The sequence below is a fragment of the Gopherus flavomarginatus genome, chromosome 24 (assembly GCF_025201925.1).
Source record: "Gopherus flavomarginatus isolate rGopFla2 chromosome 24, rGopFla2.mat.asm, whole genome shotgun sequence".
NCBI classification, from domain to species: Eukaryota; Metazoa; Chordata; order Testudines; family Testudinidae; genus Gopherus; species Gopherus flavomarginatus.
Genome location: NC_066640.1, coordinates 2,729,679 through 2,742,934, shown reverse-complemented (window position 1 = coordinate 2,742,934; position 13,256 = coordinate 2,729,679). Strand labels below are relative to the sequence as shown.

At 51.2% G+C, this 13,256-nt stretch overlaps 1 protein-coding gene and 1 long non-coding RNA gene across 4 annotated transcripts in view; one reads left to right on the top strand and one right to left on the bottom strand.

The window, feature by feature from the left end:
• The window catches only part of LOC127040025 (potassium voltage-gated channel subfamily V member 2-like), a 346,324-nt gene that overhangs the window by 90,830 nt on the left and 242,238 nt on the right, over positions 1-13,256 (bottom strand). The gene's annotated exons all lie outside the window — the stretch shown is intronic.
• Positions 7,263-12,092, top strand: LOC127040093 (uncharacterized). Of its 2 annotated transcripts, XR_007771361.1 has the most exons (3): positions 7,263-7,348; positions 8,432-8,569; positions 10,192-12,092. It is a non-coding gene; the product is annotated as an uncharacterized LOC127040093 (long non-coding RNA). The 2 variants fall into 2 exon arrangements; XR_007771360.1 differs by lacking the exon at positions 7,263-7,348 and having other exon boundaries at positions 8,250-8,569.

The window sequence follows — 13,256 nt, the reverse complement described above, 5'->3', positions numbered from 1 at the left end:
CCTATGCCTCTTATCCTCTTCAGCTTGTCAGTGAGCAAGTTCAAAATGCAGGGAACCATCACGTAGGACTTCGCTCCATTTTAATGTCGATCATTTCCTCTACCTCGGAAGTCATCTTTCATCCAAGGCAGATATTGATGCAGAAATTCAGCATCACCTGAGCTGTGCCAGTGTAGCTTTTTCTCATTTACAGAACAAGTTTTTGAAGATCACAACATTCGGACAGACACCAAGTTTCTTTTTTATCAAGCCGTTATTCTCCCAGCAAGGTAACGGTGCTCTGACGACAGTACCTGCCCAGGAGGGCAGCTCTGGCCTTGTCTCGGCAGCTTGAGGCTGGGAGAGGATTGGCCATGCCAGTGCTCTTTGGGGTAGCTGCTGGATACTTCTCTTCACTCCTCCCAATTCAGCACGAGATGGTCTGTGCAAATTCTAAGCTTGTTTCCCACAGACGGAGGGTATGTCTTCACTAGCAATGTAGCGCTTTCATGTGGCTGTGTAGTCATGGCAGAGAGCTGGGAGAGTTCTCCCAGCACTGTAAAAAACCCATCCTCACGAAGGGAGTAGCTACCAGTGTTTTTTCACACCCCTGAGCGAGAAAGTTGCAGCACTGTAAAGTGGCAGTGTAGACAAGGCCCGAGTGAAACCACAGATCTCTGGGGCCTGAGAGTGGAACGTGGCAGGCTGTGGGGAAGGCAGAAGAGTCACAGGAGCTATTGGCCATGGCAGTGAAATAGGGAGCAAGGAGACCAGTCCTGCCTCCCCGAGCAAAACACCACAAGGGCAAGAGAATCAGACGGGCCTGAACTCAGACAGGAAGCTTTTCAGAGACAGCTCCCCACGGGCAGGCATTACTGTGAGCTGAAGGATTCCTCCCACCCCTCTTTGACCTTTACAGAGTCAGCTGGAAGGAGCTGGTGGCCCAGAGCAGGGCAGCCGCCCTTGGAAAGAAGGAAAGTGGGAAGCTGATGGTAAGTTGCTGGGGTTGGCCATGGTCCCTCTGAGATTGCCTCTCTCCTGTGTCCTGTTGTGGAAGTTGTGGACTACTGGGTCAGTCTGGATTCATGTCTCAGAGGCTGAGATCTCTAGGGCATTCTGTGCGGGATCTGGGGCTGCCTGCAATGAATACTCTCTGCCCTGATTGCTGTAGGAAAAGGTGGGGCTAATTCAAGAAGAGGCTGGTGGTTGCATGTAGGAAGAAAAGAGGACAATGGCTTTGGAGAGCCAGACAATGCAAAAGCCACATGCTTTGAAGTTCTATCTCCAACACCAGCTGAGCTCCCCAAAGCGGTTTAGGGGAAGGGAGAATGCACACTTGAGTAGGCTGGGCTAGGGTAAGGATAGAACGCAGACTTCCAGGGAAGATAGACATGCCTGCAGACCTTTTGTTGTTTTAAAACCTTTTTGTCTCATGCTATGCAGAGTTCCTGTGGTTAAACAAACAACGCTTTGGTTTCAAAAGATGGTTGTGGGTCAAAGCAGTGCTTTGGTCGCAGACTCTGAAGAAGAACTGCAAGTACCAAACCCTGAAGGAGCTGATGGATAAGCATGGTTGATGCCCAGAGCCTGGTTTAAGAGTGGGAGAATCGTAGGAGTCCACCCTGAGAAGGGAAGGCAGGAGACCTGAGACCTGAGGGGGTGAATCCAGAGAGCCCAGAGAGGTGCAGCTAGCCCTGTAACAGTGACAGGGACCCTCTCCCCTGGATCCTGCTCCCTCCAGCCGCCCACTGGACCCCCCATTTCAGGATTGCCAAGGCTCAGGGTAAGAGCTGTTCAGCCAGGACTCTGAGATCAGTTTAACTACAGCGAGCTGGGCTGGGGATCTTGCTCTTGTGTCTGGGTTTTTGAGAATAGCTCTTTCCTCTGGGTTAGAAGTCCAAGTGCCGAGGCGATGGAGCTACTATAAACTGCCGAGGTGATGGAGCTACTATAAACTGACCCTCCCCCATTCCTCTCCCACTATAGGGGAACACCCCCGAAAATGCTGACATGAGTCACTATCCCCACCAAGCACTAAACAAATGTGTGCGGTGTGGCCCAGTTAGTCTCACTGTGGGAACCACCTGATTTCTGTGCTTTCACATGCTCAGTCTAAACAGGGCGTTACCACCGCATTTGCCGGAATCTAGAGCAGACAGAGACAGTGGGACTGCTCCTTATACTGGTGTTGGTACCAGGGCTGGAGGGGGAGTCTAAGCACCCTCTCATTTCCCTAGAGTTATTTGGACAAACTTTCTGCAAACAGCCCATATTCCCCTATCTTCAGAATGCTCCCACCATGAAATTCATCAGTCCCTAACACAGCTGAGGAAGTAGGGTGACCAGATGTCCCGTTTTTAAAGGAACAGTCCTGGATTTAAGCCTTCCTGCAGGTGTCCCAGCTTTTTATTAAAAACGGGCAAATTGTCCCATATTTTTTGTCTCCCCCATATCAGTACTGATGGGTCCTGCTGCTGGCCAGATCCCTGCTCATCAGTCACCCTCCCACCAGTGGTGAGTCGGGGGGGGTCCAGTGGTTGACGATGGGGTTGGGTGTGCAAGGCTGGTGGCAGGGCAAAGATGCAGCGCGCAGAGCTGTCCACTCCTCTGCTGGTCCGTCAGTGCAGCCCCCGCTGTGTGCTGGCTCTCGACCAGCAGGGTCCTGCCCCACATCCCATTTTCTGCCGGCACTGGCTGCATTGAGAGCTGTGGTGACTGGTCAGTGCAGGCAGGTGCCAGGCGGCGGCTGGTTACATGTCGCCTCTGCTGCCCTCCCATCAGCCCTTTACGTGCTCCCCCTCTCGCTGTCCTCTCCCTGCTTTGCCCCTTCACCCTCCCCAGCCACGTTGCTCCTCCGTATCCCCCCAGCGGGGCATGTCCCACTCCCAGTGCTCTGCAGAGAACCAGCCCCTGGTCGGTGCGCTCAGCTCACCCAGAGCCTGGCTGGCAGGCTCCTTCCTTCCCCCACTGCCTCTGGCTGGGCTGGCATCCCTGGAAAGCCCAAGACCCGCTGGCCCAGGGTGCTGGCCCAGAGGAGCCGAGCCCTGCATGTGCTGAAGCCCCATGCAGCACTGGCACTGGGAAGCCTCTCTGCCCCTCAGCTAAGCTCTGGAGTGGCGGCAGTATGTGTGTGGGGTAGGGGTGCAGGGGGAAGCTATTTTTCAGCCTGTTCACGCCCCAAACCTGCAGGCTCCACAGCAGCCCCCAGGGCAGAGGTTTAGCACCTTCTTCATCCACCCTCCGCCCTAGGTCCTGCCTCCAGGGAGTGTGGGGCTGCTCTGGCCCCTAGGCACCCTCCCCTGCTGAGCCACCTCTCTGGCCAGTTCGCTCAAGCCCCTGCAGTCCCTGGGCCCTGGTGCACAATGCGTCCTTACAGCTTAACCCCTTCCTGCCCATGCTGTAGCCATGGGGGTGGAAGGGACAGGTGGGACAGGAGGCAGCTGAGTTAGGTGGGTGGCCAGCAGCAGCCTGGAGGGTTAACTGCCTTTTGACACTGTGTGGACAGGAAGAGACAAGCAGCTCCCAGCCATAGGGGGTGAGAGGGAGAGGGGCGCAGAAGAAGAGATGAGCTCTGCAAAGACATGGGCTAGGTCATCCCTCCCCCACCCCCTGCAGCTGAAGCAGCTCCCGTCCCTTCCCACAGCCACATTCTGGTGTGAACCCTGGCAGAAATTGGGGGGGGGGCATGTGACCCTGTGTGCCCCCCAACATATTGTCTTGGCAAGACGTGATGCCAGGTACTGGGAGAGGCAGGTCCGTCACGGGGGCCCAGCCAGGCATGGAGGGCAGACAGCACCAGGAGGGAAGGGTCAGGTCAGTTGATCACCCCATGTGAGAGAGGTGTACGGGAGTGTGTGTGTGTGTTACCTCTCCCCATGTGTGTGTGTGCGTGGGGGGTAGGGGTGATGTGTCACCCCTCCCTGTGTGAACCCTAAAGCAGTATTTCTTTTTAACAGGGGCTCAGTCAGCTTGATGTTAATTTGAACGTTTGTACTGCATCGTTCTGATTGATTGCTGCTGAACTCACTTGAATGCGAGTAGTTTTCCCAGGTGTCCCATATTCAGCATAGGGAAATATGGTGCCTATGCTGAACACCCGTGTCCCTTTGTTACCTTCCCTCCAGTTCCCACTGATGCAGGTGACATTTCCTGCTGGCACAGTGGAGTGAGGGCAGCCTTTTATCTCAGTCAATATTTAGCCCACTTGGCGAGTTACCCAATCAACAAAAGGGAAAGGTTGGCGGCTTCTCATTTGTTTGGGCAACGTTTCATTTCAGCCTTATCAAGAGTTTGGAGGGAGCAGAGCTGAGAAAAATGCCTTCTGTGCTTTTCAAGTCCAGGGCGTTACTTTGGCCAGTCTCCAGCCCCAAAGTCAGTGTTGCTCCACTAGCTCCTTTGGCCCGGGCGACTTTTTGCCATTGATTTGTCATAAACACGCTGAAGCCTTGGGGAAAAGCTTGCCTGTAAAACATCAGAGGGAAACACTGCCTTACAACGGGCGTGCTGTGCCATAGAGCCCAAAAGCGATAGACCAATCGCTTAGCCCTTGCTGTGACAGGGTTCACGCCTTGGCTGGCAAGATGTTAGACACTCCCTCAATGCTTGTGCAAGCCCAGGAAAGACTGTCAACACTGTGTGCTAATTCTCAAGCTCACATGGCCATCCCAGCTCCCTAGCTCCTTCACTCTGAACTGCCTCAGAGGGGCCCTGGAATCCTACTCGAGATGGACAGACAAGGCCTATCAGACCTGCTGCTCCATCTCCCTGGGGCTAAGGTCCCGACACCACGTTGCTGAGTGTTGTGTCCAGTTTTGACACCTCCCTCTTTTCCCTGGGGAGGGATTCCCCCATCTGATACCTCTCCCTGCCAGGAGCTACTTTCTTATCTTCACCCTGAATGTTCCCTTCCCCAGGGTCTTCTGAGCTGTGAAGCTCCAGGCTTTAAAGGCTGTTTTTTATTAGCCTCAGCACATTGTTGTTGGCTGGCTATTCACTTCCTGTCTCTGAACTGCCCAGGCCTTGTGGAAGAGACACAGTGGGCGAGGTAATGTCTTTTATCCAGCACCTTCTATTGATGAAAGAAACTAGCTTGCAAGCTCCGGGTGACCTAAGCAGGGCCGTCCTTAGGATTTATGGTGCCCTAGGCGAGATTATTAAACTGGTGCCCCTGTGCCTGATCTGCTCTTAGCAAACAAATATAAGCATACAGTACTGGAAAACTTGCCACACTCATGTTATTAAAACCAGTTTAACGTAATGAAGCACACTGTAATGCTGATGCACTAGCACTAAAGAAGTAGCACTATAGAAAAAATTCTGATTTGACAGAATGATGCAAATAATATAATTTTTTTAATTTGTCAAAATGTTATTGGAAATTGATGTGAAGAGGTATTGAAACAAAGATTTGTTTTTAATTAAAAGCAATCGTTCTGGCTTTTTTGGCTGCAAAATCAGTAATAATGTCATCATATGACAAAGACAAAGTCGTGTCTTGTTTGATTGCAAAAATAGCAAGACCAGTTAAGCGTTCCTGACTCATTGTAGAGCGGAGATAGTTTTTAATGAGCTTTAGTTTTGAGAAACTCCGTTCTCCTGATGCTACTGTTACAGGAATTGTCAGTAGAATACGAGTGGCAATGTACACTCATTAGAATGTACACTCATTAGAATGTACACTCAGTAGAATGTAGAAGTAGAATTAGAATTAGAAGTAGAATGTACACTCAGTAGAATACAAGTGGCAAAGTCCTGGCCACCGGTCCTGCTTAGGCCACTGCCAGCTGAGTAAATGAAACCCCACCGGCAGCGAGCTGAGTGGGGCTGGTGGCTGGAACCCTAGACAAGGATCCCACGCCCTGCTCAGCCCGCTGCTGGTCTGGGGTTCTGACTACCAACTCCTGCCAGCCAGGATCCCGGCCGCTAACCTCCCTCAGCCTGCTACCAGCCTGGGATTCTGCTCACCCAGGCTGGCAAGAGGGAGAGTGGGGCCAGCGGCTGGGATCCTGACTGGCAAGGGGCCGGCAGCCGGAACCCCGGAGTAGCAGTAGGCGGAGTGCTGCTGGCACCCCAGACTGGCAGCAGACTGAGCCACTCAACCCCCCACCGGCCCTGCTCAGCCCGCCACCACCCGCTCAGCCCGCTGCCGGCTGAGTGAATGGAACCCCAGGCTGACAGCAGGTTGAGTGGTTCAGCTGGCCTGCTCAGCCCGCTGCTAGCCTGGGGTTCCTTGGGGGTCCCCAGGCCAGCAGCAGGTGCTGAGTGGGGCCGGCAGCCAGTATCCCAGCTGGCAATAGGGCAGCAGCCGGAACCCCAGATGAAAACTGGCCCACTCCCTGCCTCAAACCAAACCTGTCACTAATAATTGTCAACAACTTAATTTTTTCTTTTTGGCTAAGATATTGATTTTAAAAAAAAATATTGACATTGGATTCAGGATTGTTAGCAAGAATTTTTGGCAAACAAAGTTGTTAAATGACAATCTAAATGTCAACACAGTACTGCTTTCATGCTTGGCTCACCCCCCCAGCCTGCTGGTCAAACAGCTGCAATAGACCCCAAAATCCAGCTCTTGGGGTGCAGAGTGGCAACAGCAGCAACAAACCCTGAGGTCCAATCACACGCTAATAGGCACCACCACCAGCCTTACGGATCATGGTGAAGTTAGCACAGCATCTGATCTCAGACAGGTCACCCATGGAGCCACAGCAGCTCATCCTGCCCTGTGCAGCTCCCCCCAGATGAGATGGATCGCTGGCAGCTGCCAGCCTGGGGGAGAGGTGCTCCCCAGCTAGGGTGACCAGATCCAGATGTCCTGATTTTATAGGGCCAGTCCCGATATTTGGGGCTTTGTCTTATATAGGCACCAATTACCCCCACCAAGAGTGACCAGACAGTAAGTGTGAAAAATCAGGACAAGGGGTGGGGGTGGGGATAAAAGGAGCCTATATAAGAAAAAGACCCCAAAATTGGGACTGTCCCTATAAAATAGGGATATCTGCTCACCCTACCCCAACCCCCTGTCCTGATTTTTCACACATCTGGCTAACCCCAACCCAGCCCTGTGTGACATTCCAATCTTGGCTGCCTGCCGAGGAAGTGAGTTACTTTCACTTTCATTTCTCAGCAGGCAGCCAGCCAGCCTCCCCCCACCTACCCCCAGCACCTCACCCAACCCAGCCCTGATGGAGGGGAGGGAGAAGAGAGAAAGGGATGCTCCTGGGGAGGAGGGAGAAAGGAGGGGGTGCTCCATGGGACGGGTGGGGGGGAGAAGAATGGATGTTATGGGGGACAACAAAGGATACTGGTTCCAGAGCCACAGAGTCTGCCTCACCTCACCTCAGCTGGGGGTAAAGAGTCACACTCACAGGTGAGCTCCTTCTCCAACCCCTACCCCCTCCCCTTCCCAGAGACCCCAACAGCCAATCCCCTCCCTCAGACTGTGCAGCATTGTGCTCTTTCTAGGACCCAGCAGCCCTGCTCTTACATGCTCCACTGCTTCCCATCTGTCTGGGCTCCCGGCAGAGCGGTGCCCCCAGACCTAGTGGTGCCCTAGGCTGCTGCCTATTCTGCCTATGGCTAAGGAGGGCCCTGGACCTAAGGACCTGAAGAAGAGCTCTGTGGAGCTTGAAAGCTTGTCTCTTTCACCAATAGAAATTGGTTCAATAGAAGCTATTCCCGCACCCACTTGTCTCTCTAATAGCCCATGACCAACATGGCTACACTGCAGACAGCCCTTGTGGTACATTTTGCCTGGGGAGAGGGGACACAGGATGAGCTCGTTCCTCGTGTACACTCCATGATTTTCAGTATCCCAACCCCAAGTATTCCAAAATCACGAGTCACCAGCCCAAAACATCATGAGATTTCTAAAAAATAATAACTGTTGGGTGCCTTTTCTTTTCCTTCTGTTTCTTTGGGCCTTTTCACATTCATGTAATATTTTTGAGCTTTCATTCACAATCACAAGGGCTAGAAATATTATTTTTATTAAAATGAAAGCTTAGTTTCTCCTAGAATCACATGACTCCAGAAGCTGGAGTTTTAAGAAAAACACCAAATATTGTGTGAGTTGGCCTTTGGTTTCCCATGTTTCATTTCTGCTTCAGCCTCTTGTCCTGTTCCTGCAGAACAAAGCCCTCCCCAGTGCACTGCATGCCTAGCTAACCCTCCGGGGCATCCTTCAGTGTTGCAGGTTGCATATACTCAGCTTGGGACACTCTTGGATTATTTGGCAGCTGTTTTTGATTCCATATGATGGTTCTGCATCTGTTGGAATGTGCTAATGGGCAGGATCTCTGCTGCCTTCCTGTCCCCGAACTCACTGGTGGTTTGCCATGCAGGAAACTCTCTTCTGATAACGTTAGGGTCATTACAAACCCCACCACAGCCTGGGAAAATCCTGAGTCCCCATCTCTACCTTGCCTTAAACCCCTCCTCTGTTTCACAACAGCTTGTGGGTCTGGAACGGGGCTGGAACGAGCTGGCCACTGAGAGAGATTTATTTCGGTTAAACCCATGTGAGGAGCCAGAATGTGAGGAGAGCACACAGCGTTCACCAGGAGCACTCGAATTAACACAACAACTCAGGGTATGTCTACACTATGGGATTATTCTGATTTTACATATAGCAGTTTTGTAAAACAGATTGTATAAAGTCGAGTGCACGCGGCCACACTAAGCACATTAATTCGGCAATGTGCATCCATGTACCAAGGCTAGCATCGATTTCCGGAGTGTTGCACTGTGGGTAGCTATCCCATAGTTCCCACAGTCTCCCCTGCCCATTGGAATTCTGGGTTGAGATCCCAATGCATGATAGGGCCAAAACAGTGTCGCGGGTGATTCTGGGTAAATGTTGTCACTCAATCCTTCCTCCGTGAAAGCAACGGCAGACAATCATTTCGCGCCCTTTTTCCCTGGATTGCCCTAGCAGACGCCATAGCATGGCAACCATGAAGCCCATTTAGCCTTTTGTCACTGTCACCGTATGTATACTGGATGCTGCTGACAGACGCGGTACTGCAGTGCTACACAGCAGTATTCATTTGCCTTTGCAAGGTAGCAGACGGTTACCATCCCTATTGCACCGTCTGCCATGCCATTGTAAATTGGCAATGAGATGACGGTTATCAGTCGTTCTGTACCATGTGCTGCTATCATGGGTGCGCCTGGCTGGCCTCGCTGAGGTCGGCCGGGGGTGCATGGACAAAAATGGGAATGACTCCTTGAGTCATTCCCTTCTTTATGTTTTGTCTAAAAATAGAGTCAGTCCTGCCTAGAATATGGGGCAAGTGTACTAGAGAACCTGAGAGCACAGCTGCTCCATGTCAGAGCCCCAGAGATCCTGCAGAAATGATAAGCTGCATGCCATTCAAGTGGGTACTCCTGCAACAACCCCACCCGTTGCTTCCCTCCTCCCCCAACCCTCCTGGGCTACTGTGACAGTGTCCCCCCAATTGAGTGATGAAGTAATAAAGAATGCAGGAATAAGAAACACTGACTTTTTAGTGAGATAAAATGAGGGGGAGGCAGCCTCCAGCTGCTATGATAGTCCAGAATCTTTTCTTTAGACATGAAACGGGGGGCTGATAGAGCTCAGCCTCCACTTGCTATGATGAGGACGGTTACCAGCCATTCAGTACCATCTGCCGGGAATGACCGGGAGTCATTCCCATTTTTATCCAGGTGCCCCCAGCCGACCTCAATGAGGCCAGCCAGGAGCACTCACGGGCTGATGATGACGGTGGCAGACAGTACAATATGATTGCTATCCACCAGGAAGGGGATGGTGGTGTTCAGCGCTGCAGCACCCCGTTTACCGGCAGCATGCAGTAGACATAGGGTGACATTGAAAAAAGGCGAGAAATGTTTTTTTTCCCTTTTCTTTCAAGGAGGGGAGGAAGGGTGTAAATTGACGACATACACCCTGAAACACCCGGGAAAATGTTTTCGACCCTTCAGGCATTGGGAGCTCAGCCAAGAATGCAAATGCTTTGCAGAGACTGCGGGACTGTGGGATAGCTGGAGTCCTCAGTACCCCCTCCCTCCCTCCATGAGCGTCCATTTCATTCTTTGGCTTTCCATTACGCTTGTCACGCAGCACTGTGCTGTGGCCTCTGTCTATCATAGCCTGGAGATTTTTATCAAATGCTTTGTCATTTTGTCTTCTGTAACGGAGCTCTGATAGAACAGATTTGTCTCCCCATACAGCGATCAGATCCAGTATCTCCCGTACGGTCCATGCTGGAGCTCTTTTTGGATTTGGGACTGCATCGCCATCCATGCTGATCAGCGCTCCACGGTGGGCAAACAGGAAATGAAATTCAAAAGTTCACAGGGCTTTTCCTGTCTATCTGGCCAGTGCATCCAAGTTCAGATTGCTTTCCAGAGCGGTCACAATGGTGCACTGTGGGATACCGGCCAGAGGCCAATACCGTCGATTTGCAGCCACACTAACCCTAATCCGACATGGCAATACCGATTTCAGCGCTACTCCCCTCGTCGGGGAGGAGTACATAAACCGGTTTAAAGAGCCCTTTATATCGATATAAAGGGCCTCGTTGTGTGGATGGGTGCAGGGTTAAATCAGTTTAAAGCTGCTAAATTCGATTTAAACGCGTAGTGTAGACCAGGCCAAAGAGAACAAGGGCCGTGAAGAGAGACAGCTCAAACTGGGAAGGTTTGGTCACAGCCAGCACTCCAGAGCTCCCTCCTGACAGCTTACTGTTATGGCTGTATCTGTCACGGTAGCGTGGCTGCCAGCGGAAGGGCTAGGGGATAAAACAGATTAGCAGAGCAGCTGCATGAGAGGGGAAAGGAAAGAACCACCAGCTAATTACACCATCCCCCCTGTTGCAGTAAATCCAATAGGGCCATTGTGGGCCCCAGTCAGCACCTGCGTTCTCAGGAGTTGGGTGAACTTTTTACCCACTTGGGGGGGTGGCTGAGTGGGTGGAACAAACCAGCCCAGGTTGGGATGATGCCATTCCAGGGTGAGAGTGTTTGCCGGGGGTTCAGTGCAGGGATTTCTTGTGTATCGGGCAAGAGGAGACTTGGCAGCTGTGGATCAACAAGATGACCAGGGTGAAGAGTGCGATAGTGCATTGCAAGGCCAAAGGCCGGGCCTGGTGTTTTCTCTTGGGAGCAGGGGATATCGGGGTAGTGACCGTGTTCTGTGTTTCAGATTGTTCAATGTGACTAACAAAGTTGTAACCAACCATGGTACAATTAAGGACAAGGCCTCTGAATCTGCATGTGTAACACACTTGTAAAGTCTGTGTCATATCCCCGCGTTGCTGCTGATCATTAATGTCCTAGATACCATGCTGTGCAGGGCCCATCAAAAATGTCAAATTCTGTTTTTTCAATGACAAGTTTAAATTTTCCATGTGGAAAAAAAACATATTCTGACCAGTCCTGGTACTCTGCTCCTACCCTTTGTGACGCTGGCAAACCAGAAAAGTCCCAGGCCACAGGCCAATTCACCTGTGTTAGTGTAGATCAAGGCGATTGTTAATGTATAAGTGTGCATTCAGATGTTTAAACTTTATGAAAACATATATATCATTACTTGAATTGTTCTCACTTATCTTGTCCTATTATAATGCAACAGCAAACATTTACATTTGTGTATAACTCTGTACCTAAATTGCCCACCAAAGAAAGCTTGTGAAATGAAAGGACTTAAGGTCTTTAACAGAAAATGATACTTTCAAAACAAGTGGCCATTGTGTGTGATGATCCAGGTCAAGGACTCTTAGTGCATTCCTCAGTATCAGTCATCAAAGAAAAAACCCACAGGGGTACAGACACTGCCAGTTTTCTTTCTGCATAAAGACACTATTAATATGAATTCAAAGAAAGATCCTTTATCTCTGGACTGCTTGAATTCTAACAGGGCAAAATAACTGAATGAGAACATGTAGATCCCCAGTATTATTCTGGGTAGCTCTGGAAAAGACTCCTGAGAAACTAGCAATTTATTAATCACTGCCACCACTTGGAATTCCAAACTGTGATGCACCTGTTGTTATATTTTACCTGCTTTAACTGCTCAATAATTCTCGTTCTTTTTTCTCAGCTAATAAACCTATAGTTAGTTAACTATACAATTGGCTGCCTTTGGTGTAAGGTCTGGAGTACTAACTGATCCGTGGTAAGCAACTGGTCCTTTGGGACTGAGAGCAACCTGATGAGGTGTGATCTGAGGCTTTTCTCACAAAGTTCAGTTTGTCTGGATGGCAGGATAGGCTGGAGGGCCTAAGGAGACTGTCTGTGACTTCATGGTAAGACTGGGATAGTGACCAGGAGTTCACATTTGTTACTGTTTAGGTGAAATCTAAGAATAGAACATGCCGCCAGCTTGGGATGTCTGCCCTGTTTTGTGACAATCTGCCGGGAGGCAGGCACTCACAGCTGTGAACTGCACCAGACAGCATGACACCCTTCATGCAGGCCTTGCAGGGCTCCTTTTTACTAGGATCCTTCTTCTGTGCCTTGTGCCTGTCTGCACATGGATCAGTAAGATCATCTGTGGATAGCCACAGCTGTGTTTTGATGTGTGGAAGGATGGGCCAGTGCTTAGGGCCTCTCCATAGCACGGGGACACTCCCTGTTCAGCTCCCTGCTCTGCTACAGGCTTCCCTTGTGACCCAGCGTAAGCCACTTGGTTCTGCTGTGCTTCATATCTCCCATCTGCACCGTGGGGATGGTCGCCCTGCCCCACCTCGCAGTGTGTGCCACTGGAAGGTTCTCAGGTGCTTAGATACTGTGGTGAGTGGGGCCATGTAAGGACAACAAGCCTTCCCATGGCTGGGGGTCCTACCTCTCCTTTGGTGCTAGAAGCTGCATAACTAGACTTGGATCAAGTCCAGTCTCTCTTATGAATAATTCAGACCTTGGATGTTAGTAGCTTCCTTGTGCACCAGCATGCTCTCAGTGCGCGCCCGAACCACAGGGTGTCTGGTGCTCTGTGTGACGAAGTGGGGGGGGGTTTCTTGGGGTTTTCTGTCTTTTCCAGGGTTTGCATGCACAGGGGGTGGGACTCAATGTCCCTGGGTGTTACTGGTTTAACGAGGTGAGGGGAGAGGGAGTTTGTTGTTACAGAGGACCAGAGAGGGACTCGGGACCCCAGCCCAGGAGACACAACCGGTTCTGGCCAGTGGGAGGACAATGGGCTGCAGAAAGAGGACCCCGGTGACCTGACCAGCCGGTTCCAGCCAGAGGAGAGCTGCGAGGAGAGGGGACTCAGGCCTTCCTGTTTACGACCCTGTTTA